Source organism: Triticum dicoccoides, chromosome 7A (assembly GCF_002162155.2).
Source record: "Triticum dicoccoides isolate Atlit2015 ecotype Zavitan chromosome 7A, WEW_v2.0, whole genome shotgun sequence".
Classification (NCBI taxonomy): domain Eukaryota; kingdom Viridiplantae; phylum Streptophyta; class Magnoliopsida; order Poales; family Poaceae; genus Triticum; species Triticum dicoccoides.
The window spans coordinates 613147538-613156691 of NC_041392.1; the positions used below are offsets into that span (position 1 = coordinate 613147538).

Sequence of the window (9154 nt, forward strand, 5' to 3'; positions counted from 1 at the left end):
CCTTTTTATTTTCTATTTTCATCTTCTTCACTTTTTGACTATTTTTGGCAATTTTTATTTTTAAATTCGTCAACACCTTTTTTCATCAAATTCGAAAAATGTTTATAAAATGCCAAATTTGTTTATCGATGTTCAAAATATGTTCATCAAATTCTAAAAAATGTACATTCCTTTGAAATCACAAACATTTTTTTAATTCAAGAATTGTTTTGGAATTTTGTGAACATTTTTTAATTCCTTCAGCATTTATCATTTCGCGAACATTTTTTCCAAATCATCAACAATTTTCGAATTCACGAACATTTCACAAGTTGTAACTATATTGAAATCCCAAATTAGTCTTACAATGGAAAACAATTTTAAAAAGCAAAAAACGATGCTTCCATTTTCCCTACCCACACATGGGCCAACCCATGAGGCAGCGCGGGGGAGCGGGGGTTACGCGCTCCGTCGTTCGCTGGCGCGTACGCCACTAAATGGGAGGTCTCGATGTAGCATCTCATTGAAAGTTGCCCATATGGTCCATCATCCTCGCATCTCAAATACTTTTGGAAAGACAATTATGGTTAGTTTTCAGATAAGTACTCTCAATAATCTACAAATAGGAGATGTTTTATTGTATTTTGATTACTTTTGAATAGACAATAATTATTATTAATATCATCCTTCGTATCTAGATAAACTAAGACAATCTATAAATAGAAGATTTTTTATTCTGTTTTCATTAAGTCTGGATAGAAAATTATTAATATTAGTATCAGCCTTCTTATCTAGATAAATATAAGGCAATCTATAAATAGAAGCTTTTTATCCTGTTTTGACTATGTTTAGATAGACAATTATTATTAGTAGTATCATCCTTCGTATCTAAATAAATAGAAGACAATCTAGAAATAGAAGATTTTTCATTCTGTAGACAATTATTATTATTAGTATCAGGATAAATACATTTGAAATGCCATGTGATAAATGTGGTAAACGATCGATCCACACATGAGGAATATATCTAGACATGTTTTAATGTTAGATACGTAGATACCTTCGTATTTAATAAATCTAAGCCAATTTTTTGGGACGGAGGTAACATATAAAGAGGGGTCTCGCCCTCATGGGCAAAGTAGCACGGAGAGCAAAGTTGGCTTCCCTACGCAACGATAACAAGGGAAGCTACCTCGCAAGCTTGTGTGCGCTTTGCAAGCGGCAGTCTCCACAATGCTGGCTTGTTGTTGCTTTGTTGTGTCCCAGCTGCTCATCGTAATAACACTCATATACCTTGTCATTACCAAGAGTAAGGTCCACAGTGGCACGAGCTCATCGGCGATGATGCCGCTTCCACTTCCGCCAGTGGTGGGTAGCCTCCCAAGATGGTGCTCAACAAGCCCGTGTTCCGTTGGATCCATCACGTGATGAAGGATATGGGCACCAACATCGCCTGCTTCCGCCTCGGTGGCGTCCACGTCGTTCCGATCACATGTCCCAAGATCGCAAGGGAGGTGCTCAAGAAGCAGGACAAAAACTTCTCATCCCGGCCACTCACCTTCGCCTCCGGTGCAATTAGCAGCGGGTACAAGGACGCCGTGCTCTCGGCGTTCAGCGCCTAGTGGATGAAGATGCGCAAGGTGCTCACCTCTGAGATCATCTGCCCCTCCCGTCACAAGTGGCTCCACGACAAGCGCGCCGACGAAGCTGACAACTTGACGCGCTACATCTACAACCTCACCGCCGGGGGGCTGTCATCTTCAACGTCGGGACTAGCCAACGTCAATGTCAGGCACGTCGCGCGGCATTACTGCGGCAACATCATTCGTCGGCTTGTCTTCGGCCAACGGTACTTCGGGGAGCCTCAGCCGGACGGCGGGCCGGGGCCGATGGAGGTGGAGCACATGGATGCTTCCTTCGCCCTCCTAGGGTTCACCTTCGCGTTCTGCGGCAACGACTACCTCCCGTGTCTACTTGGCCTAGATCTCGACGGGCACGAGAAAATTATTAAGGAGGCCAATACAAAAGTGGATAGACTGCACGACGTGCTCATCGAAGAGCGTTGGAGGCAGTGGAACAGCGGCGAGAGGCAGGACGGAGTCCAGGACTTCCTTGACGTTCTCATCACGCTCGCCGATGGTGACGGCAAGCCGTTGCTCAGCGTCGATGGGGTCAAAGCACAGTCCAAGGTAAGCATAATATTAATTAATGAGAAATTTTAAGATGGTTCAAGGGCCTAGATTGAATTTAGTGACCAACTGCCTCATAGTCCTACAAGGTACTACTACGTCATCCATGAGAAAAGGTAATAGCTCACACTATTAAATACTAGATTTTATTCCGTATTTCGCGGGTGTTAGAAAATTGAAACAATAGAATAAGAAATTATGAATTAATAGTTTAAACATAGCATTATTGTAATTTTCTACCATTTTGATGTGAGTTCAACTTAAATTGTATTTAAAATTCCAATTATTCAATGTAATCTCTCTTTATGCAAAGGTATAAATTGTAATAACTTACATTTATCTCCATGGAATGCATGCAGGGCATAATATTAGCGGCCATAGATAACCCGTCAAACGCAGTGGAGTGGGCGCTGGCGGAGATGATGAACAACCCAGAATTGTTGGCCAAGGCGGTGGAGGAGATGGACCGGGTGGTCGGTCGCGAGCGACTGGTGCAAGAGTCAGACATCATGCAGCTCAACTATCTCAAGGCGTGCATACGTGAGGCATTTCGCCTCCACCCAATCGCTCCCTTCAACCTTCCACACGTCGCGATTGCCGACACCATTATTGCAGGCTACCACGTGCCCAAGGGTAGCAACGTCATCCTCAGCCGGCTGGCCCTGGGACGGAACCCAACCGTCTGGGATGAACCCCACTTCAAGCCAGAGCGCCATATGGGACACAACATCAATGTGGAGCTTACTGAGAGCGAATTGCGGTTCATCTCCTTCAGCACCGGACGGCGGGGATGCATCGCAGCATCACTAGGAACAACCATGAGTGTCAAGCTCTTTGGCAGGCTCCTACATGGCTTCACCTGGACCAAACCGGCTGGGGTGTCGGCCATCAATCTCAGCGAGTCCAAGCACGACCTCTTCATAGAGCAGTCGCTAGTGCTACATGCTGAGCCACGTCTTCCGGTGCACCTCTACCCTCTCATGCATTGTTGAGCAAATAGCGATCTATTAATCACCCATATGGCGAGTGTGCTAGCTATTTATTGATGAATCTATACTTACTAATAAAGGAAGGAAATATTCTTTTTTTCTTCCCGCTTTGTTTCGTTCCACTTTGAATGATTTTCACGTATGCTAGCTATTTTGGTTTTGTTCGTTTCACGTACAAGAGAGCCGGTTTCTTTCATGCGCCGCTGGATCGTCCTAGGCTTGTCCAAAGCATTGGAACAGTACATGCTAGCCAAAAACTCACCCATCTAGTATTATTTTTGGACAAATAGAGATTAAATGTATACAGGACGATGCTCTTTTTATCACCAACGAAGGATGAAAGTAGGTCGGCGCATATAGGGCAACTCCGTTTGAGTTGTTTCGTCTGGCCCAAGTCCCAGGTAGGGCAGCATAGCAGCCCATAATAGTCTTTCTATTTTGGTTTATCAATTAAATAGTACCACATAGTTTTCTAACTTTTAATTCTACAAGTTGATATACGCTAACAAATTGCCATGAGAATCAATAAGTAGCCTGACAAATATTAAAAAGACTCAGAGAGTGAGGTATGCAATGAGGACGCATATTTCGAGGGTGATCAGATCTGAGATTATGGGCCAATGAAAGCAATACAGACACGCTTAAAGATCTGTGATTATGGGCCAATGGAACTAGTGAAAACCCAACTAAATAACTGAGATTGTAGGCCAATGAAAGAAATGAAGACCCGATTAAAGACTCAAGACTATTATGGGCCAATGGAAGAAATAAAGACGTGATTAAACTTGCAAGCTCATGCCGATGTGCATGGTGCATAATTAAAGGACTTACGGGCTAAATCATTATAATTTACACCAAAGACGAGAAGCAGATGGGTGGGGTAGACCGATGAGGCATTTAAGGATGAGGAGGAACTCGCAATTTCCACACTTGACGCATACGACCAGCTCATCACCACACTCACGAAACATGAAATCATGGGTGATGACACGTCGAGGTGTCCACCAAAGCCCGTGCCACCAGGGAGCTACCTCTCTTGCTAGGGATTTTTTTATTTCTTGCAATTAATTTTGATGATAAAGACTAATATTTCTCCCCCGTTGCAACACATGGGCATATGTGCTAGTAAATCAAAAGGAAAAAAGAAAACTGAAATAAAAATAAAAAATAAAAACTTCAATGAGGGAGTCCTGGATTAGGGGGTGTTCGGGTAGCCGGACTATACCTTCAGCCGGACTCCAGGACTATGAAGATACAAGATTGAAGACTTCGTCCCGTGTCCGGATGGGACTTTCCTTGGCGTGGAAGACAAGCTTGGCGGTGCGGATATTCAAGATCTCCTACCATTGTAACCGACTCTATGTAACCCTAACCCTATCCGGTGTCTATATAAACCGGAGGGTTGTAGTCCGTAGGCAATCAACTTCATATACAACAATCATACCATAGGCTAGCTTCTAGGGTTTAGCCTCCTTGATCTCGTGGTAGATCTACTCTTGTACTACCCATATCATCAATATTAATCAAGCAGGACGGTTTTACCTCCATCAAGAGGGCCCAAACCTGGGTAAAACATCATGTTCCCTCCCTCCTGTTACCATCCGGCCTAGACGCATAGTTCGGGACCCACTACCCGAGATCCGCCGGTTTTGACACCGACATTGGTGCTTTTATTAAGAGTTCCTCTGTGCCGTCACAATCAGGAAGGATGCCTCCTCCCGTCTTTAAAGACGGCACCATTGCTAAGGGGGCCTTGGCTGTCGGCCAAACCCTCCGGCTAGGTGGTTTCCTCACGACCGCCTGTTCGGCTGTTGCGCCGACGGTGACCTCTTGGGTCATCAAAAGCAACCTACACGTCAGCTCGGCGCTCGTCGAGCAGCTAGATCCAATGGAGCTCTCTTCCGTAAACAAGCTATTGGATCGCATCACCGCCCTGGGGGTCGCTACGGATTACAACCAGGTCAGGCTTAAACCCGATCTAAGAGAAATTAACTCTCCCCAAGTCACCCACCACGTTGTCGTGGTAGAGACGCAGTGCGGTGACCCTTCATCTATTTTAAGGACTAGCTACATCTGAATTCCCGACCCCTCCAAGCCGGATACCCGTGGAGGGGGAGATGTAACTCAAGACCTGAGCTTAGGATCAGGCAACGGGCCAGATTCACTGGACAACATCCAAGAATCCGAACTTCAGAGTTCGGAAACTCTTCGGCCTCCGAATCTTGGATTGGGTGAGGTTTCAGATTCAACGACACCCGCCCACCCGATCATAAGCGATCTCTTCCAAATCAGGCAGAGGCCCGAGGAAACAGTACATCATTACTGGGCTAGATTCCTCCTGGTCATGAACAAGATAAAGGATTGCCGCGAGGAAGACGCAATCTCAATTTTCTGCAGTAATTGCACGGACAAGGGAATCCTTAACGCCGTAAGTCGTCGTGATATCACATGCTTCGCTGACTTGGCGTCCATAGTACAAAAATACTGTGCGATGGAAAGCGCCTGGAAAACCAAAATAAATTTTTGGGATAATCCGGCCTTGAATAGTAATCCCGTCCGAACTAAGAGGGTGCATCATCACAGGACACCCGGGATAAACACCAAAAAGCCAAAACCCTCTACAGGGCATGGAACCGTACTGGAAAGATGGCTTGATGGACCCTGAGGAATTCACAGTACAGAGGACGCCACACCAACTCACAACCTTAGAGCATGTTGGATACTCCGGCAGGTGGCCAAAATCGGCGAGGACCTCTTAATTCCGGAGGCCGCAGAAAGCCAGCCCAAGGACACCAGTACCGTTCTCACAGTCTTCGAGACTTTCGCATCAAACAATGTGCGAAAAAGAACACTCCGCAGCCTCGCCGAAGTCTATCAAGTTGCAACAATAAATCCATGGAGCGACACTGCCATTACCTTCAACGCAAGTGATGAACCTAGATTCCGAACAGCCCGAGCACCTGCCGCATTGGTCCTCAGTCCCATAGTGGACGGCTTTCGCCTCACCAAGGTGCTCATGGATGGAGGCAACGGACTGAACCTCATTTATGAGGAAACGCTTCAAAAAATGGAAATAGACTGGAACCGTGTCGAGCGAAGCAGCACAACCTTTAGAGGAATAATCCCCAGTCGGGAAGCGCGCTGCACAGGAAAAATCACACTAGATGTGGTGTTCGGCACGCCGGATAATTACAGGTCCGAAGAAGTCACGTTTTAGGTGGCCCCGTTTAAGAGCGGATATCACGCTTTACTAGGGCGAGAAGCATTCACAATCTTCCAAGCAATACCCCATTACGGGTACATGAAGCTTAAGATGCCCGGGCCGAATGGAATTATCACTCTAGCTAGTGATCCGGACATAGCACTCCGCGCCGAAAACAAGATGGCCGCATTAGCCCTTGAGGCGCTATCCGAAGCCTTAGAGGCCGAGGAACTGACTGCGCTCGCTCCACGGTTAATAGGGATGATGTGATACTCGATAAGAGATCCAAATCCACATCCTTCAAGCCAGCTGACGAAATAGTCAAATTCCAGGTCCATCCAACGGACCCCAATAAAACAGCTTCCATCAGGGCACGACTGAACCCTGATGCAGACGCCGCACTACGAGAGTTCCTACGAGAGAACTGGGACATCTTCGCCTGGCACCCTTCAGACATGCCATGGATCCCACGTAGGCTGGCCGAACATAGCTTAAATATCCTAAAAGGATTTAAACCTGTCAAACAAGCCCTTCGGCGTTTTTCTGAACCCAAGAGACAGGCTATGGGAGAGGAGCTAGCCAAGCTATTAGAGGCCAGATTCATCAGAGACATAAAACATCCAGACTGGCTAGCAAACCTGGTGATGGTACCAAAGAAGGACAAATCCTGGCACCTGTGTGTCGATTTTAAAGACCTTAACAAGGCTTGCCCAAAGGATCCCTTCCCCCTCCCTCGTATCGATCAGATTATCGATGCCACCGCAGGACATGATTTGTTGTGTTTCCTCAACGCATACTCCGGTTACCATCAAATCAAGATGGCAGAATCAGACCAAGCTGCAACAGCATTCATCACACCATACGGCCCATTCTGCTTCAATACAATGCCCTTCAGGCTGAAAAACACCGGCGCAACATATCAGCGCATGATCCAGACATGTCTGGCAAACCAGATCGGCAAAACAGTGGAGGCATATGTGGATGATGTGGTCGTCAAATCAAGACATGTCGAATCCCTAGTAAACGACTTGAGGCTTACATTCGATAACCTCCGAAAATATGATATCAAGCTCAACCCAGAAAAATGCGTCTTCGGCGTTCCAGCCAGAAAGCTCTTGGGCTTCATTGTATCCGGTAGAGGAATTGAAGCAAACCCAGCCAAGATTCGAGCTTTGTCACAATTGGATGTCCCAAAGGACCTTAAACAAATACAAAAATTGACCGGGTGTGTGGCGGCTTTAAGCCGCTTTATCTCCCGCTTGGGAGAAAAGGCACTACCCCTTTATCGCCTCCTTCGGCGCACCAAACACTTCGAGTGGACGGATGCCGCCACGGCCGGACTTGACGAAATAAAAGCCATATTGGTAACAAACCCAGTTCTGGCCGCGCTAATCACCGGCGAACCAATGTTATTGTACATTGCAGCAACACACCAAGTTGTCAGCGCAGTGCTCGTTGTCAAGCGGGAAACGGACGGACACAAAATCCCCCTTCAAAGGCCAGTCTACTACGTGTCCACTGTCCTCACTCCATGCAAATCACAGTACCCGCATTATCAAAAGATTGCATACGCGGTATTCATGGCATCCCGGAAGCTACAACACTACTTTCAAGAGTGTTCCATAACAGTAGCCTCGGAAGTGCCACTAAACGATATTATCAACAACCGCGATGCAACGGGCTGGATTGCAAAATGGGCTATCGAGCTTCTCCCGTTCGATATAACCTATAAGCCACGGCGAGCTAATAAATCGCAAGTTTTGGCCGACTTCGTCGCAGAATGGACGGAGGCCGAGCTCCCTAAAGAGTACGGCACATATTCAAACTGGATTATGCATTTCGACGGCTCCAAAATGTTGGCCGGACTGGGGGCCGGCGTCGTCCTGACGTCCCCCACAGGAGACACAGTCCAATATGTGCTCCAGATCATGTACACGGATTCCAACAATGCAGCCGAATATGAGGCCCTCCTACATGGCCTCCGGATAGCAGTATCCATGGGTATCCAGCGCCTAGAGGTACTCGGGGATTCAAACCTCGCGATATCCCAAATAAATGGAGACTTCGATGCCAAGGACCCAAAAATGGCAGCTTACCGCGACGCCGTCCTAAAAATGTCAGCTCGGTTCGAAGGGCTGGAGTTTCACCATATAGCCCAAGAAAACAATCAAGCGGCGGACATCCTAGCACGCATCGGAGCAAAACGCGATGCAGTCCCCCCCCAACATCTTTTTGGAAAGATTGTTCAAGCCATCCGTAACATGGGAGGGTGAACCCGCAAATAACAGCCCGAACCCAGCCGCACCACTCGACGCCGAACAATCTGACACAATTGGAGGCTCTGCCAATGAAATTACACCTTCAGCCCACGTAATAATGGCGGTTATCGCCCCGTGGACAGAACCATTCCTAGCCTACCTTACTAGGCAGGAACTCCTGGAGGACCAAAATGAGGCCCGCTGCATAGTGCGGCGATCTAAGGCCTACAGAGTCCATGAGGGAGAACTTTATAAGAAAAGCACTACCGGAGTCCTTCAAAGGTGCATCTCCGAAGAGGAAGGGCGGAACCTCCTGGCTGAAATTCATGCCGGACTCGGTGGTCACCACGCCGCTGCTCGGTCCCTTGTTAGCAAGGCTTTCCGTACAGGCTTTTACTGGCCGACGGCCCGAGCAGACGCTCAGGACCTAGTCCAACGATGCCCTGGTTGCCAACCAAAGCCATATGCCACCCACCGCACTCCAAACTATACCCATCACCTAGCCTTTTGCGGTCTGGGGGCTTGACATGGTCGGAC

The 9154-nt window shown here is 47.3% G+C and overlaps 1 pseudogene; it reads left to right on the top strand.

Annotated features, from left to right (window-relative positions):
• The first annotated feature begins 1212 nt into the window (after positions 1 to 1212).
• LOC119328610 lies at positions 1213 to 3257 on the top strand (annotated as a pseudogene).
• The last annotated feature ends 5897 nt before the right edge of the window (positions 3258 to 9154 follow it).